The 19280-nt window shown below is 47.3% G+C and overlaps 1 long non-coding RNA gene across 1 annotated transcript; it reads left to right on the top strand.

Moving 5' to 3' along the window:
• The first annotated feature begins 1451 nt into the window (after positions 1-1451).
• On the top strand, positions 1452-17758 carry LOC140392364 (uncharacterized). The gene is made up of 3 exons (XR_011935308.1): positions 1452-1702; positions 7073-7187; positions 17713-17758. It is a non-coding gene; the product is annotated as an uncharacterized lncRNA (long non-coding RNA).
• The last annotated feature ends 1522 nt before the right edge of the window (positions 17759-19280 follow it).

Genomic DNA, 19280 nt, shown 5'->3' with positions numbered 1-19280 from the left:
GGCCATTCTCTCAGAACTTTCCAAAGATTTCATATTTATTGAATTATTTTGAAGTGCATTAAGTGGTGTCAAGTGGACAAGTGCCGCAGCCATCTTGGATGCTGTAAGATCCCACAATAAGATGAATGGAAGCTGAAGCTAATTTGGGTAGTGTTGCTTGATAGATAATCATTGGTCTGGGCTTTGGAAAAGCATTGTACTCTTCTTCAAATAGTGCTAAGGTATTTAACAGTCACTGGTACCAGAAACATAGAAATGCCTTCGTTGAACATCTCGCTTGAAGGTTTTCTTCTCTGGCAATGTAGAACTCCTTCGTACTGTAATGCCTCAGCCTAGATTATACATTGAAGGTCTGAGGTGGGGGTTGAATTTTCTGATTCACAGACAACAGTGAACAACATTTTTTTTTTTTTTCTTTTTTAAAAAATTTAGAGTACCTGATTCATTTTTTCCAATTAAGGGGCAGTTTAGCATGGCTAATGCACCGGCACACCTTTGGGTTGCGGGGGCGAAACACACGCAAACACGGAAGAATGTGCAAACTCCGAACGGACAGTGACCAGAGCTGGGATCGAACCTGGGACCTCGGCGCCGTGAAGCAGCAGTGCTGACTCATTGCACCACCGTGCTGCTCAGTGAACAAAATTGATGAAGGTGGATATGGGTAAGGAAACCTGGATGTTCCGTTCTAATTCATCCATACAAAGTACCTTGCAGGCTGTACCCAGACACCATCCAACTGTTTAGAAAATGATTTTAGAGTTTTCACTTTCACAACCATACCAGTTGTGCTAATCACTCTGTGTGAAGAGTTTCCATCAGTACTAAATTATTTTTTTGTCAACTTTAACTTGCGTACCTTGCCTTAAAATGTTACCAGTTAGTTTGAGGTAGTGTTCCAGATTTCCTTCCTCAATACCCTTCACCGCCTTATATGTCTACAATTCCAATGGCTGGGCTTTGGGATGCCCTGAATTCATGAAAGACATTATAAAAATGCAACTATTTTCCTTTCCTATTGGATCACCTCTTAATCACTCTTGTTTAAGCCAAAATTATTTGCATTGTTGCTGCAGTTTGACTATATTTCCTGTGGATGGCAATGTTACACAGAAAAGATGCAAGAAAGATTTATACTCGTGTTTTCATTCATGCCACTGACTTTCCTCAGCTTTTTTTAATAGTTTCCAGTGTATTGTTAAATTGCTAAATTAAGAGATATTTTTTATGATTTATGCGCAAGGTAATCATTTGCATCAAAGTTTAAGTTCACCGAAGACAGGAAATAGCACTTCCTCCTTTCGCTTGTTTTCGCAACATTTCTTCTTGGATATGACATACACAAAGTGAACCCGAATGTGAACTCCTCCCGTTACCACCTTTCAGGACCCAGTCGCACTCCCTGCGCCCACCATCACCACTCCCCAGCTAACCCCCTTCTACCTGGCCCCCTCCTGATTTGACCCCTCGACACCCCAAGCTCCATAACTCCTGAGCGAGGCCTTTCGTTGAAGAGATTTGAAAGGAGATGGGAGAGTTTAAAAAAAAAACACAGCTAAGGCTTAGGAAGTCAAGTCCAGAGAGGAGCACAAAACGGCTGAAGTCTCGATCTGCCCGATGGGGGCAAAGCAATTTGTGGGAAGTTGGTGGAAATTACAGGGATAGGATTGGGAATGGGGCTTTGAGAAATGTAAAGGTCAAGGTAAGGATTTTAAAATTAATTCATTGGGAGTCGGCGAGCCTGTAATCTCACTTTAACAAGCGCATGCAACAGCACTGGAATCATTCGGGTATTCAGTCTGTATTTATAAAATCCTGCTGAAACCATTACAGGTTAAGAACATTAACAGTGAAAGAATGTTAATAACTCAAATCATCTCTTCAAGTACCATTGTTTTTTCTATCAAACCTCCATTCATATTAGCAAATTGAAATTTGATTTATTCAAAGGAGACAGACAAAATTCCCTCTCTGCTGGGTGAACTTCAGAAGTACATAACTCCACATAAGCTTTTCCAAAGGTTGGAGCAATTTTGAGTGGGTCACCGTGAATGATCTCCCCGTGTACAGAGACCGATTTTAATCCCCATTTTATCTCAAATCTCTAAAGCTTCCAAATATGTTCAATTCGCAGACTAGTGCTCTGTAAGGGCTATGGGGCAGTCACGATTTCTGTACGCACGGGTGTGTGTTGGTGTACAACAACATATCTGTTTTTTCAACTACCGATTGCTGCACCTTGCAGTTAGTTATAAACCGTTTGAAGAGAAAATGGTTCCCTACATATTTGCGCTTCTAGAATTAAGACCGTAACCGGATCAGCAATGATCTTATTGAAAGGCGGAGCAGACTTGTCGAGCCGAATGGCCTACTCCTGCTCCACGTCCTATGTTCCTATTTTCTAGCAATGCCGGAGATTTACCTGACCTATAGGACGTCTTAACAAATTGGTCATAATGGTAAGTGCACCACTGACATCAGCCAAAAGGTTTGACTCTATGGTCAAATAGCCAGTCGATACTCAGTAATTGGACACATGCTTCAGAAACAATTCTCTTGAAGGGCACTGTGGCTGCTGATCCCTGTAGAACTGTATCTCAGCTTGAGTGAACGCTAAGGAGAAAATTGGCAAAGAAACATTCATTACTCAACACTGCTGAGAACGCTTCCTTTCGCCTCATTTAGTGTGCTGCATATTTTCAGAATTTATGTCCCAGCTTCATAGGAGATGTCGCCATTAATGCTAATAATAAAACCTTCAAATGCTGGAAATCTGAAATAATCTATTGGAAGCATTGGATCTGCTGTGTTATTTCCAGCATTACCTGTTTTCCTGTTATTATTTATACAAGTAAGTACATGAATGTGGTGATATTAAAGCCGAGAGCTGGTGACCAGCCCTGCAGCTGGCACAGCACGGTAGCATAGTGGTTAGCACAGTTGCTTCACAGCTCCAAGGTCCTAGGTTCGATTCCCGGCTTGGGTCACTGTCTGTGTGGACTCTGCATGTTCTCCCCGTGTGTGCATGGGTTTCCTCCGGGTGCTCTGGATTCCTCCCACAGTCCAAAGATGTGCAGGTTAGGTGGATTGGACTTGCTAAATTACCCTTAGTGTCCAAAAGGGTTGGGTGGGTTATGGGGATAGGGTGCCCTTTTCCAAGGGCCAGTGCAGACTCGATGGGCTGAATGGCCTCCTTCTGCACTGTACATTCTATGATTCTACACGCAGTGATATGGGTTGGAACTTGGTAAGCAGCCTCAAACTAGCTCGCAATTCTGCAGATAATTCAGTTTCTGTAGGAAGCTGAACTATTTTGTGTCATTACGTTATGAAAAATGCATCGTGCAATTCAGGTGAAGCACATTCTCCATTAAATTTAATACAAATTTCAAGCCCAAGCTCAAGAATCAATAGAAGTTGCATCAAATTTAATTTTTCAAAAGAGCAAAAATCACAGGATAGTAATCTGGCCAACTCAGCACCTAGTTGGCAGGTCATTATGCAGAGACAGATAACAATGCTAAAGCCTTTTTATTATAGGGCAGGTTCAGACCAGCTAATGACACAAGGGCTGACAAATTGATCCTTTCTGCCTCAGATTGGTGCCTTGGTCAAGGAATTCTCAGCAGCAGACACAAGCCGGTTCCATCTACTGGGCGTAGAAGGGCCCCAAGACTCAACTTCAAATGATGTACAGTACTTTTGGGGAAATAAATAATGCTGACAATGTAAATAACAAATAACTATTGTATGCTGCGTAATATATTAGCAGCTGATAAATTTCTGTGAAGAGCATCTGGAGTTAAGGCCAGCTTTACATTTCGAACACAGTAGTGATGGCATTGCAAATATTTCTGCATGGGAAATTTCCTTTCAATACCATAAGAGTTCCACTTTCTGAAAGAATATATGAAAATAAAATGAAAATCGCTTATTGTCACAAGTAGGCTTCAATGAAGTTACTGTTAAAAGCCCCTAGTCGCCACATTCCGGCGCCTGTTCAGGGAGGCTGGTACAGGAATTGAACCATGCTGCTGGCCTGCCTTGGTTTGCTTTAAAAGCCAGCAATTTAGCCCAGTGTGCTAAACCAGCCCCTCTATAGTGTCAGTCACCCAAAACAAGACAGAGCTGTATTGCAGAATTAAAACAAAATCTATATTCAGTATTAGAAATAAGGGGCGAAATACTCCCCCAACGGCGCGATGTCCGCTGACTGGCGCCAAAGACGGCGCCAATCAATCGGGCATCGCGCCGGCCCAAAGGTGCGGAATGCTCCGCATCTTTGGCGGCCTAGCCCCAACATTGAGGGGCTAGGCCGACACCTGAGGGATTTCCGCCCTGCCAGCTGGCGGAAATGGCGTTTGTTGCCCCGCCAGCTGCCGCGGAAATGCGGCGCATGCGCGGGAGCGTCAGCGGCCGCTGTCAGTTTCCCGGCGCATGCGCGGGAGCGTCATCGGCCGCTGTCAGTTTCCCGCGCATGCGCAGTGGGGAAAGTCTCTTCCGCCTCCGCCATGGTGGAGGCCGTGGCGGAGGCGGAAGGGAAAGAGTGCCCCCACGGCACAGGCCCGCCCGCGGATCGGTGGGCCCCGATCGCGGGCCAGGCCACCGTGGGGGCACCCCCCGGGGTCAGATCGCCTCGCACAACCCCCCAGGACCCCGGAGCCCGCCCACGCCGCCTGGTCCCGCCGGTAAATACCAGCTTTGATTTACGCCGGCGGGACAGGCAATTTCTGGGCGGAACTTCGGCCCATCCGGGCCGGAGAATCCAGCGGGGGGTCCCGCCAACCGGCGCGGCCCGATTCCCGCCCCCGCCCAATCTCCGGTACCGGAGACTTCGGCGGGGGTGGGGGCGGGATTCACGGCGGCCAACGGCCATTCTCCCACCCGGCGGGGAGTCGGAGAATGACGCCCAAGGTGCCAGTTAGTCAATAAATACAGAAACTTTTCGGATACAAAATTCTCATGACCCTAATGCAATGTGCATTATACCAAACAGATGAACAGAAATTAGAAAATCTTGTGCCTTGCCCCTGAAGCGTGCAGACACAGTTTAGAAACTTCTGACACAAACTTTATCACAAAGGGGAGGGCAATGAGTCACGCAGTATTAGTACAATATAGCATTGAGGCCAATCAACCCAACCGGCCTATGTGCTGGTGTTATGCTCCATACGAACCTTCTCCTGCCTTCTTCTCATCCCATCTGCTCTGTGTCCCTGATTATGCCTGTCCCTGCATTTATCATTTTTCAGTTTCTTTGTTCAAGTTCCCTCTCCTGTAGGCCCAGCTTTATGCGGGTCTGCAGTTCCACAACTCCCACTAGGCTTTCGCTACCTCACGTTAATTTGTGTGAGTTCAGACAGAGTAAAGGCAGGTATGATCCTACTCTGCGCTTATTGCTTTACATACTTTCCAGAAATACCTCTCCTCTCCAGCCCCAGGCACTAAGAGCAAATATAGTGCTCGACCACCTAGCCGAGATCAGCTAACTCAACCTGGCATAATCCTGGAGATCAACTTTGGGACTTCCTAATCGGTGTGGTTCAATACTACACTGTATGTGGTTGGCCATATTTCAAACACATTAATTGGCCCTAAAGTGCTTTGGGACATCCTGAGAGTGCGAAAGGCGGCATATAAATGCAGACTGCTCTTTTTTCTTAAACCACCAAGTTCTGTATATACTAATTCTTAAAAAATATTCTCCTTGCTCATTTTCCCCAAATCCCACTGTTATAACCTGCCTGCTTACCATTGGCTGGGGACTAATGACAATCCCACAATCCTGTGGGAGTATGAGCTTCCACAATGAGGGGGGCGGAGAAACCATGAGCAGACTCCCTGTATAAATAAAGCTGGCCAGTTTGGAACCAGCCAGGAAGGAGTGAGCAGCAAGTGAAGTTGCTGCTGCTGCTGTTGTATATATATGTTATTGTAAATAAATGTTATTTCTTTGTATCCTTAAAACTCGTGCTGGATTCTTCATGGTCCTCACAAAACCCACCTATTTAAAATGTATTGGTTCATTTAATTGTTATTCATTACAAGTGAAGTGTGCAATTCCAGCATGCTTCCTCTTCACCAGTGACTGAGAAGCAATCCTTTGGCTAAGTATTAACTTGACAGCCTCTTCGTCAAACATTTCCAGTTTGAGGTGACCAGCTCTGAATTATGCATTGGCAGCGAGTGGGAATTAGGGCACCTGATGGGTGCAGGCTGTCGTGCTGGGGGTTCCGATGCACAAATGATCCAACACGGCTGTAGATGGTACAACTCTGTTTTATTGTCTTAAACAATAACATCGACTAACTGCTGGCTGAGGTTCGTGCTTCACCAGCTAACCTGTGCACCCAGCCCTATCACTATCTTGGTGAGGCACTCAGCACATGGTGTATGTCTGAGTGGCACGCTGTGAGCTCTGTGCTCTGAGCTATCTCCTGGTGGAATGAGCGGGAACTGTGGTGTTCCCTGTTTTATAGTGCGTGTGCTCTCACTGGTGATTGGCTGCGATGTTGTGTGTGTGTTGGTTGGTCCAACTACCTGTCCATCAGTGTATGTGTGATTGCACCATGATATGCTAATGTGTATATCATGACACGGGCATTATCCCCTTCACTGTAATCGTTTTCGCAACTCCTAACACTTTTCTAACAAAAGACAAGCCTTGCTGTCGGCTAGGATAAGGACTGTTCATAGCATGACCTGCCAGACTGTTGATTAACCTATGAACCTTTCCACCATTTCACATTCTCTGAGGGAAGAGTATGAAGATATGAAAATCACAACCTTTGGCACAAATGCTCCTCCGTCTAACTCTGTGCCTCCATTCCTGCTATGGGTCATTGCCATGGATGAGATTCCGCGCTATTAGTTTAAAGCTGAAGAATATCTTTTTGCCCATTTTCAGCATAGTTCATCCATCTACAAGAAACCTCAAATTGTCTCCACTTAGGTATAAATTATTTAATTTTGGAGTCTTAGCCTCCAATACCCTGACTGAGTCTATTTCTCTGACTGACCCATTCCATATGCTCTTATGTGTTAACTCCGTTTCATGTTATTGATTTTCCAGAATTCCTTAGACACTAGAACAGACCTTGTGAATTTGAAGGTAGCAATCATGCTGTTCAAGAAAGGAGGAAGAGAGAAAAACAGAGCACTATGGGCTAGCCAGCCAGATATCAGAAGTAAGGAAAATGTTAGAATCTATTATTAAGGACTTTGTAACATGGCAAGGACACTTGGAAAACCCAAGTAAACGGTTCATTTTTACGCTAGGCTGTAACTAGTGGAGCGCTGCAAAAATCAGTGCTTAAGGCCTCGGATTTTTACAATCAATATCAAGGACTCATAGTGCAATATATCACAAAGTTTGCTGACGATACAAAGCTAGGTGGCAAGATAAGCTGTGGGAAGAATGTAAAGAGACTGCAAAAGGAAAAGGACTAATTAAGTGATTAGGCAAGAGATGGAGTATAACGTGAGGAAGCACGACATTATCTACTTTTGTAGGAAGAATGGAAAAGCAGAATAAAGAAGTGGGAGATTAGTAAATTTTCACTTTCAGTGGTATTTGGGAGTCCTTTGTACAGGAATCACAGTAAATTAACAGACAGGTAAAGCAAATAATTGGGAAGGTACATAGCACCTTAGTGCTTAGGCATGGAGTATAAGTATGGAAGTTTTGCTGCAATAACATAGGGCTTTGGTTAGGCTGTACCTGGTGTACTGTGTACAGTTTTGTTCTCTGTACCAAAGAAAGGAATGTTGGCAGCAGTGGCTGTCCCTTAATTCGAGGATGATATCTGCTCAGGGTCACAAGTCTCTGCTATGGGTCTTCATGTGACTGAACAGACCCATTCTTGGCCTGCAGACCTTGGGGTACATGGGGCAGGATGTCCTTTAAGGTCGTGGGATCCAGAGTACGACATTTGCATTCTTTTCTTTCCTCCTTCTCTGCTGTCATTCTACCTCATCATGAAAACGTTGTGACTCCAACTATGATGCAGCTTGATGGTCAAGTTGGTGCCATCCTGAACAGTTGGTAGCAAGCTCCTTCCAGTTATTATTAGCAATGCTACTGCACTTCAAGGGGAGCTTTTGATGTGTTTTTCTTTCTGTCCTTACCTGGAATGTTGGCCATTTGAAAGTTGGGAAAATAGGACCTGGCAGGGGAGACACTTTACAACCATCAAGACAGTGTCGTGTCCATTGAGACTGATTTTGCAGGAGTTTTGCTTGAATGCTTGTGGAGCTGGTTTCAAGAAGGACTCCAGTGTTTGCTTAATGGTTCTTCTATTGAATCCAGAGGAAGCGGCGGAGGCTTTGCTGGTGGAATGTTTTTAGCACTCTTATGTGTCGCTGGTGCACAGTCCAGATCTCACTGCAGTACAGGTGTGTGACGACAATGACCTATATTAATTTTCGGATTATCCTGTGAGAAGAATGCTCCTATAACCTCTGGGGTTTTACATACATGGGAATACGGAGCAGGAGTAGGCCACTCAAGCCTGCTCTGCCATTCAATACAATCATTACTGATCAGATTGTAACCTCAACTCCATATTCCTGCCTAATCCTGATAACCTTTCACCCCCTTGTTAATCAAGCATATATCTAGCGCTGTCTTAAAAACATTCAAAAATTCTGCTTCCGCTACCTTTTGAGTGATAGAGTTCCAGAGACTCATGAACCTCTGACGGAAAAAAATTCTCCCCATCTCTGTCTTAAATGGGCGACCCCTTATTGTGAAACATGATCCTGGGGCACACGGTGGCGCAGCGGTTAGCACTGCTGCCTCACTGCACCGAGGTCCCAGGTTCGATCCTGACTCTGGGTCACTGTCCGTGTGGAGTTTGCACATTCTCCCCATGTTTGCGTGGGTTTCATCCCCACAACCCAAAGATGTGCAGGGTAGGTGGATTGGCCACGTTAAATTGCCCCTTAATTGGAAAAAATAAATTGCGTACTCTAAATTTATTTTAAAAAACATGATCCCTAGTTCAGGATTCTCCAACAAGAGGAAACATCCTCACCACATCCACCCTGTCAATACCCCTTAGGATTTTAAAGGGTTTGATCAAGTTGCCTCTTACTCCCCTAAACTCAAGTGGATACAAACCTAACCTCTCCAACCTCTCCTCATAAGACAACCTGCCCAATCTTGCTGTTAGTCTAGTAAACCTACTCTGAACTACTTCTAACACACTTACATCTTTCCTTAAATAAGGAGACCAACACAGGACATAATGTTTTGGATGTAGTCTCACCAATGTCCTGTTCAACTGGAGCATCACCTCCCTACATTTGTAATCAATTCCCCTCAAAATAAACAATGACATTTTATTAGCTTTCTTAATTATTTTCTGTACCTGTATACCAGTCTTTTGTGATTCATGCAGGAGGGCACCCAGATCCCTCTGCACCTCAGAGCTCTGCCTTCTCTCACCATTTAGGTAATAAGCTTCTTCTTTATTATTCCTGCCAATGGACAATTATGCACTTATTCACATTATACACCATTTGCCAGATCTTTGCCCATTACTAAACCTATCTATGTCGTCGTCACAGTTTATTTTCCTACCTATATTTGTGTCATCAGAAAATTTAACAATCATACCTTCAAACCCTCATCCAAGTTATTTACATAAATGTAAAAAGTTGAGGCCCAGTACTGATCCCTGTGGTACACCTCTCATCACATCCTGCCAACCAGAAAATGACCCATTGATGCCAACTCTGTTTCCTGCTGGCTAACCAATTTTCAATCCATATCAATATGTTACCTCCTAAACTATGAGCTTTTGTTTTCCACAATAACCTTTGATGTGGAACCTTATCGAATACCTTCTGGATATCTAAGTACAATACATCGACCAGTTCTCCTTTATCCACAGCAGGCGTGACCCCTTCAAAGAACTCCAATGAATTGGTAAAAATTGATTGCCCTTAAGGGCAGCACGGTGGCGCAATGGGTTAGCCCTGCTGCCTCAGGGCGCAGAGGTCCCAGGTTCAATCCCAGCTCTGGGTCACTGTCCATGTGGAGTTTGCACATTCTCCCCGTGTTTGCATGGGCTTCGCCCCCACAACCCAAAAGATGTGCAGGCTCGGTGGATTGGCCACGCTAAATTGCCCCTTAATTGGAAAAAAAGAATTGGGTACTCAAAATTTAAAAAAAAACATGATTGCTCTTTCACAAAACTGTGTTGACACTGCCTGATTGCCTTAAACTTTTCCAAATGCCCTTCTAAACACCTTGAATAATGGCTTCTAACATTTTCCCCATGACAGATGTTAGGTTAACTGGCCTGTTGCTATATAGTGTCGCACCTTCAGGCATGGTCAAGAGACTTGAGACTTTGTTAGGAACAAGAAGGTATTTATTAATAAAAAGTAACTTGGTGCAGGAGATTTTGCAGCACTGATCTGCCTTCGAGCACAGCTCAAAGTCCTTACATGCTTATTTCATGGCTCCTAGATATATTCTGCCCAAGAGAGGACTCCACCCTCCAGGGTGATCACACACACTCTCGATTCCCATTGGTCTCTTAAGCCAGGTGACCCTCTATTGATTTGCTGTCTTAAAGAGACAGACATCACAAACACAACATTCCACTCCTGTTAACCTTTTTTATACAACCTTCAAACCCACATTGTAAATAAACATTATACACACAAGTTAGGCATTTGTAAATCAATGTAGCGTTGTTCAATAAATGAGATCTTTAGGCCCATGCAAACCCGAGATCAACACATTAACCTTCTTAAAAAATGGCTTTGGGACAAAGATCGGAAGGTTCTGAAACATAAACAGGAACCTTGGCAGCATCGTCATCTTTGCTGTCTGTACCCGTCCCCCCATGATAGTGGCAGCACATCCCACCTCTTAAAATCCCCCTTTATCTGCTCCACAAGCCGAGTCAAACATAACTTATGTAGCTGCGACCAGCCCCACGTAACCTGGATGCCCAAGTATCTAAAGCTCTTCCCCCATTACCTTGAACGGCAGACCCCCACCCTCCTATCCTGGCCACGGGTCTCAATCGGGAATCCCACATTCAACTTATATCGGGAGAACTGACCGAAATCCTTCAAAATCCGCATAATGCTGCCAATGCCCCCCAATGTGTCTGAAATAAATAACAACAGGTCGTAGGCGTACAACGAAACCCTGTGCTCGACGCCCCCCCCCCCCCCCCCCCCACCCCCCCCGTACAGTCCCTCGATGCTCTAAGAGCCATTGCCAATGGCTCTACAGCCAAGGCAAAAAGCAATGGGCAGAGCGGACACCCCTGCCTTGTCCCACGGTGCAACCCAAAACATCCCAAACAACTTTGCATCCACATTCAACAACGATATCGGGCGGTATGATCCACACTGCTCCGGATCCTCATCTTTTTTCAATATCAGGGAGATAGATGCCTGCAATAGTGTAGGGGGGAGTTGCCCCCTTTCCCTAGCCTCATTGTGTGCCGTCACCAGCAACGGCCCAGGTCCCCCCCCAAATTTGTTATGAAGCTCAACCAGAAACCCATTCGGGCCCGGTGCCTTCCCTGCCCGCATCGCCCCCATACTCTCCATCACCTCTCTCAACCCAAAAGGGGCCCAAATCTTGCACCAACTCCTCATCCACCCTGGGAAACTCCAACCCACCCAGGAACCGCCACATTCCCTCCACCCCCCTGGTCAGGGGCTCCCACTCATACAACCTCTTGTCAAATTCCTCAAACACCCCATTCACCTCCACCGGGTTCATCATTACCCTACCCGTCCTGTTCTTCACTTTACTAATCTACCTCGCTGCCTCTTGTTTCCTCAGCTGATGGGCCAGTATCCTACTCGCCTTCTCATATATTTCCCCCCGGCCGTCCACAACTGCCATACCACCTTCCCCGTAGATACCAATCCAAACTCCACCTGGAGCCTCTGCCTCTCCCTCAACAAACCTGCCTCTGTGGCCTCTGATTGCCTCCTGTCCACCCTCAAAATCTCTTCCACCAACCTTGCCGCCTCTGCCCACTCCGTCTTCTTCCTATGTGCCCGAATCGAGATAAACACCCCTTGAGTGCCTCCCACAGCGTGGCGGCCATGACCTCCACCGTGTCGTTCAGCTCCACGTACCCCCGAATGGCGGCCCTCAGTCGCTCGCACACCTCCTCATCTGCCAACAGCCTCACATCCAGCCTCCAATGCGACCACTGCCACCCCCCCCCCCCCCGTGTCAAATCCACCCAGTGCAGCGCGTGGTCTGAGACCACAATCGCCGAATACTCTGAATCGACCACCCTTGCCAACAACGCCTTGTCCATTGCAAAAAGGTCAATCCAGGAGGTGCGCATAGGAAAAGTATGAAAATTCCGTCGCCCTCTACACCCAAACCTCCATGGGATCACCCCCCCCCCCCCCATACGCTCCATAAACTCCATCAGCTCCTTTGCCCCGTTGACACCTTCGCTGACTTTGGGCTCGACCAGCCCAAACTTGGATCGATGACCATGATGAAATCCTCCCTCGTGATCAACCGGTGCAAGTCCAGGTCAAGAATCTTCCCCAGCACCCGCCTCATAAATTCCACATCATCCCAATTTGGGGCATAAGCGTTTACCGGCATCCCCTCCAGCTTCCCACTAACCATCACAAACCTCCTCCCCGAATCTGCCACAATGTTTCCCACCTCGAACGCCATCTGCTTATTCACCAGCACTGCCACCACTCTCGTCTTCATGCTCAGTCCCGCATGGAACACCTGCCCTTCCCATCCTTTCCTCAGCCTTGTCTGATCCCCAATATTTAAATGCATCTCTTGTCGAAAAGCCACATCCGCCTTCAGACTCCTCAGGTGTGCCAACACATGTGACCGTTTGACTGGCCCACTCAGTCCCAACCCCTCCCCTGCCGATCAACCATATCCCTGCCAGCCCCCTGCCTGTGTCACCCTCCAGGCCCACCCTCGGATGTCCACCGTCACCACTCCCTTTCCAACTGCACCACAACAACCACACCCTTGTCAGCACCCCACCCCCTTCCCCCAAAACAAAACAACAGCCCCATCCCCCTCCCCGTAACAGCCTCTTGATCAGCCCCCACTGTGCTCCTGTTAACTAGCCCTCCCAGCTAGCCTGGCAGCCCCCGCCCAAGGCCTCCAAACCTCCAACTCCCCCTGATTTCCCTCCCCTGTCCACACTCCCCCAAGAAACAAAGGAACAGAATAAAGGTACATTCACCCTTGATGTGTCCCAAGCACCCAGCCACCAAACCCACAAAACATTTCAAAGGAGAAAAGGTTTTACAAAACAACCAAAAGAAACACCTCCTCAAAAGTTCAGTGTTCTCCTTCTCCGGCCAGTCCATTGACCCTCAAAAACCCCATCGCCTCCTCTGGCGTACTAAAATAGTATTTTCCGATTCTGTAAAGTCACCCAGAAGTGGGCCAGGAACAGCACTCCAAGCTTCTCCCCCTTCTTGAAGAAGGCAGCCATGATCCGATTAAACCTGGCCCTCCTCTTCACCAATTCTGCACCCAGGTCTTGATACACCCTCAGCTTCTTCACCTCCCAGGTGCACTTCCTCATCTGCCTCGCCCACCAAACAATCTTCTCTTTGTCCAAGAAGCGGTGAAACTGTACCTCCATCGCTCTTGGCGACTCACCCGCCTGGGGCCTTCTCATCAGCACTCTATGCGCTCAGTTGATCTCTGGAGGTTGGTGAAAGGCCCCTTCCCCATCAGCTTCTCCAGCTGCCCTTCAGGCATTGCCACGATCCTCAAATTTTGCCTTCTGCAGCGATTATCCAGCTCCTCCGCCTTCTCCTTCAGCCTCTTTTGGGTCTCCCGCATCACCCCCACCTCGTCCACCAACGAGGCGAGCTGCTCCTCGTGCTCCCCTACTGCCTCTTCCACTTTCTGGATCGCCTGGCTGTGGGACTCTAGCCTCTGCTCCACTCGGTCATTCTCTGCTTTGAGCGGGTCTACCACCTTGGTCAGGCCCTCCAGGCCTTCCCTTCTCCGCTGGCTGAACTTCTCATTTAAAAACTCCACTAGCTAGTCCATTGACCACTGGGCGGGCAGAACAGGCCTTTTGCCCTCCGCCACCTTAACCTGTGGTACACAAAGATTCTCCTGCTCCAACAGCTGCCTTCTGCTCGACCCACTCCTAGTTCGTGCATCCATCCACCAGCCACACAAGAGGAGTTATACCTTCTCCTGGCACTCCTACACCTCTTTCTATCCAAACTTCCATCCCTCAGATGGGGAAAGGACTGAAAAATCCCACCTTGAGCGGGAGCTACCAAATGTACGGCCACTCACTCCATGGCCGCCACCCGAAATCCTGCTTTTAACTTCTTTATTTAATGATGGATGATGGGCTCTACGCCTGGAACGTTTCCTTCTCATTAGAATGTATCTAGGTATTCTGAAACATCCTTTCAAATGTCTGCCACTGAGCCGCTATTGATCTATTCCTTAAGCATATTTGCCAGTTCACGTTAGCTAGATATGCTTTCATGCCCTCATAATTATCCTTATTTAAGTTTAAAATACTAGTATTGGATGTACTCTTCATATTATGATCACTGCTACCTACAGTGCCTTCACTGAGTTTATCAATTAATCCTATCTCATTGCTCAATAACAGGTCTAATGTAGCCTGCTCCCTGGTTGGTTCCAGAATGATGCTGTTCTAAGAATCTATCCCATAAATATTCTACGAACACCTCATTTATGTTACCTTTGCCCATCTGATTTTCCCAATCTATATGTAGATTAAATTCCCCCATGATTGTCGCTATACTTTCTGACAAGCTCCCATTATTTTTTCTTTTTTACTCTGTACTATCAAGTAGTTACAATTAAGGGGCCTGTACATCACTCCCAAAGGTTACTTATTGCCTTTATCATTTAGTTTCTTACCGTCTTGGGCCAAGCAGTTGTCATACCAAGTTGTGATGCAGCCAGATAGGATGTTTTCTATGGTGCATCTGTAAAAATTGGTAAGGGTCAATGTGGATGCGCCGAGTTTCCTGAGGAAGTATAGGCGCTATTGTGCTTTCTTGGTCATAGTGTCGACATGGGTGGACCAGGCCAGATTGTTGATGATGTGTACACCTAGGAATTTGAAGCTGTCAACCATCTCCACCTCGACACCATTGATGCAGACAAACCAAATTTTGCCACACAGTCGTGTGTGTATAGGGAGTATAGTAGGGGCTAAGTGCGCAGCCTTGCGGGGCCCCAGTATTCAGAATTATCGTGGAAGAGGTGTCATTGTTTATCCTTACTGATTGTGGTCTATGGGGCCAGGAAATTGAGGATCCAGTTGCAGAGGGTGGAGCCAAGTCCTAGGTTTTGGAGTTTGGATATGAGCTTGGCTGGGATTATGGTGTTGAAGGTGGAGCTGTAGTCAATGCATAGGAGTCTGATGTAGGAGTCCTTGTTGTTGAGATGCTCCAGGGATGAGTGTTGGGCCAGGGAGATAGCGTCTGCTGTGGACCGATTGTGGCGGAGTGCGAATTGCAGTGGATCAAAGTATTCTGGAAGTATGGAGTTGGTATGTCTCATGACCAACCTCTCTAAGCACTTCATAATGATAGATATCAAGGCCACTGGATGGTAGTCATTAAGGCACGTTGCCTGGTTCTTCTTTGGCACTGGTATGATGGTGGCCTTCTTGAAGCAGCTGGGAATTTCAGAACGGAGTAGGGAGAGGTTGGAGATGCTCGCTATCACACCCGCCAGTTGGTCTGTGCAGGATCTGAGCGCACGACCAGGGTCTCTGTAAGGACCCGTTGATTTTTGTGGGTTCACTTTCAAGAAGGCCGATCCGACTTCTGAGGATGTGACAGTAGGTATGGGTGTGTCTGAGGCAGTTGACAACAGTTTGTTGGCTTCCTGCTCGAAACAAGCATAGAATGCTTTGAGTTCATTGGGGAGGTATGTGCTTTTGCTGGAGATTCTACTCGGCTTTACCTTGAAGCCCGTTATGTTCTTTAAGCCTTTCCAGAACTGACAAGAATCTGTGCCGTAAGTCTATGACTCTAGCTTAGTCTGCTATTGTCTCTTGGTGTCCCTAATGGCTTTGAAGAGATCATACCTAGATATCTTGTATAGGTCAGGGTCACCTGTGTTGAACGCCTTAAATCTGGACTTCAGTAGGGAGTGGACCTCCCGGTTAAATCATGGTTTCTTGCTGGGGAACTACTTTCTTTGGCAAGCAATCATCGACACACTTACTGATGAAGTCTGTGACAGTGGTGGCACACTCATCTAGGTTCACCGCTGAGTTCTTGAATACGGACTAGTCCACTGACTCCAAGCGGTCACGTAGGAGCTCTTCTGTTGCCTCGGACCAGCATTGCACGACCTTCTGAACTGGATTCTCCCGCTTACGTTTCTGCTTATATACCGGGAGAAGGAGCACTGTCTTGTGGTCGAGGGATAGATCGGTAGGCGCCCTTGATGTTTGTGCAGAAGTGGTCAAGGATCTTGGGGTCCCTGGTGGGACAGGAGATCTGTTTTGGTAGTACAATCTTGAGGTTGGCCTGGTTGAAGTCACTGGCCACGATGGGTGGCACGATAGCACAATGGTTAGCATGTTGCTTCACAGCGCCAGGGTCCCAGGTTCGATTCCTGGCTTGGGTCACTGTCTGTGCGGCGTCTGCACGTTCTCCCTGTGTCTGCGTGGGTTTCCTCCGGGTGCTCCGGTTTCCTCCCACAGTCCCAAATGACACGCTGTTAGGTCATTTGGACATTCTGAATTCTCCCTTCGTGTACCCGAACAGGCGCCATATTTTCCCAGCATTGGTGCCAATGGCGCACAAATGGAAACCCACTTCTCCTACACCAGTCCTTGAGCCACTCAATCATTTCTCTAATATTATTTGCCCTATGGCAATAAGCACCTGGCTCAAGTAATAATCCAGAAATTATTATCTTTGAGCCTCTGCTTCTTAATTTGGTGCCCAGCTTCTCATACTGACTATGCAGAACCTCCTTCGTCATCTTGCCTATATCCTTGGTACCCACATGTACCACAACCTCTGGATCTTCCCCCTCCAACTGCAAATTCCTCTCCAGGCCGTAGCAGATATCCCGAACCACAGCAGCAGGCTGACAACACAGACGTCTGGACTCTTGCTTCTTGCTGCAGAGAACAGTGTCAATCCGCCTTACAAACTGTCCCCTACTACCACTACGTTCTTTTGGGCTCGCCCCACATGAATAGCTTCCTCTACCACAGTGCCATTATCTGTCAGTTCTTCCACCCTGCAGCCCCCTCTCTCATCCAAACAAGCTGAAAGAATCTCAACCCTGACACTTCTGCACTCCTGCCCTCTGTGTGTCCTTACCTGTCTCAGTTGCAGTCAAAGCACTCAGGTAACTCTCTCCCTCCCTGATGTGTCGCAGTGTCCGCAGTTCAGCCTCCAGCTCAATGCCTCTGAGCCGAGGCTCCTTAAGCTGCAGACGCTTACTGCAGATGGGTTTGCCCTGGATAACACTGGTTTTAGAAGAATGGAATGTGAGAAAGTGGAATTGATGTAGAAGTTCAGTCTTGATCTCATAGAACGGCGGAACAGATTGAGGGGCTGTGTGGACTCTTTCTGCTCCTATAAATTTTTGGGATTAACCTAACCCTACCATTCACAAAAACAATTTGGAAGGGTTATATTTTCACAGAGTGATTTGTTGGTAAGTTTATTTTTCTTTTGTTTTGTTAGGTTCCTGGACGCTCGCCGAATGCCTGCAATTGAAATGTTAATCTCTTTTTCCTCTTCATGTGTGGGTGGACTGCTGAGCTTTTGCAGCATTATCTGTTTTTATTCTGCACTTCCTAAAGCAGCTTCTGCAATAGAAACCACGATTAGAGCTTAATCAATTGCAGCAGAAATGAATGTGCATTTTCTCCAACATTTGGATTGCAAGATGCTTTTGGAGAAGTGCTTCAGGACATGGAAGCAACATGACATTAAATGCTGCATCCAAATAATTGGGATGTTGCAGCCAAAGGGTTATAGTTCTGGAACCTACTGAGGCAGGAGGTTAACCGGCTCACTTTCACCTTTCCAAGTGCTAATGTGTAACTCTCAAGAATCTAATTGGATGAGTTTATCGCTTCAGTATTTAGTGTTTCAGCAGACTACATCTGATATTGGAAGAACTTTGAACAGTTTTAAACCACCAATTATAAATATGAGATTGAAGCACATGCCCCTGATAGATTGATAAACGTTCTTGTTGGGTTTAGATTATCTTGGCCATGGCAGCAGTAGAATTATAGAATCCCTACAGTGCAGAAGGAGGCCATTCAGCCCATTGAATCTGCATGACCCTCCGAAAGACCCCTCTACCCAGGTCCACTCTCTCACCCACCCCGCCCTATCCCCAAGATAACCCCACCTAACCTGCACATCCCTGGACACTAAGAGGCAATTTAGCATGGCCAATCCACCTAATCTGTACATCTTTGGCAGATCATGACCATTCATTGAGCTGAGGAGGAAATTCAGCAGTGTTCCACTTCTGATCATTGTTTCAGTGATCCAAAATGTTACAAATTTTTGTAGGACAAAGTGCTTCCTGAATGGTTTAACTCTAATATTATGATTCCGTTCTCTTGCTTTTGTTTTGCCCGCCAGAGAAAATAGTTTCTCGGTAGCTACCTTATCAAATCCTTTGTACGTTTTAAGTACAAAGTGACTATTGAGCTGCAGCTCAAAACAAGAACATAAAAAGGTAGAAGTCAATCCAACTCAGCGTTTATCCCCTGAGCTGACAATGCAATGCTTCACCGGGTGACATTCCCCGACCCCCCGCCGGGTCGGAGAATCGCCGGGGGCTGGCGTGAATCCCGCCCCCGCCGGTTGCCGAAGTCTCCGGCACCGGAGATTCGGCGGGGGCGGGAATCGCGCCGCGCCGGTTGGCGGGCCCCCCCGCGCGATTCTCCGGCCCGAATGGGCCAAAGTCCCGCCGCTAAAATGCCTGTCCCGCCGGCGTAAATTAAACAACCTACCTTACCGGCGGGACAAGGCGGCGCGGGCGGGCTCCGGGGTCCTGGGGGGGGGGCGCTGGGCGATCTGGCCCCGGGGGGGTGCCCCCACGGTGGCCTGGCCCGCGATCGGCTGTGCATGTGCGAGAATGCCGTCAGCGGCCGCTGACGCTCCCGTGCATGCGCCGCCCGGAGATGTCATTTCCGCGCCAGCTGGCGGGGCATCAAAGGCCTTTTCCGCCAGCTGGCGGGGCGGAAATTCGTCCGGCACCGACCAAGCCCCTTAAGATTGGGGCTCGG

The sequence above is a fragment of the Scyliorhinus torazame genome, chromosome 16 (assembly GCF_047496885.1).
Source record: "Scyliorhinus torazame isolate Kashiwa2021f chromosome 16, sScyTor2.1, whole genome shotgun sequence".
Lineage (NCBI taxonomy): Eukaryota > Metazoa > Chordata > Chondrichthyes > Carcharhiniformes > Scyliorhinidae > Scyliorhinus > Scyliorhinus torazame.
Note: the sequence above shows the minus strand (reverse complement) of the source record. Positions and strands in the feature narration are given on the sequence as shown.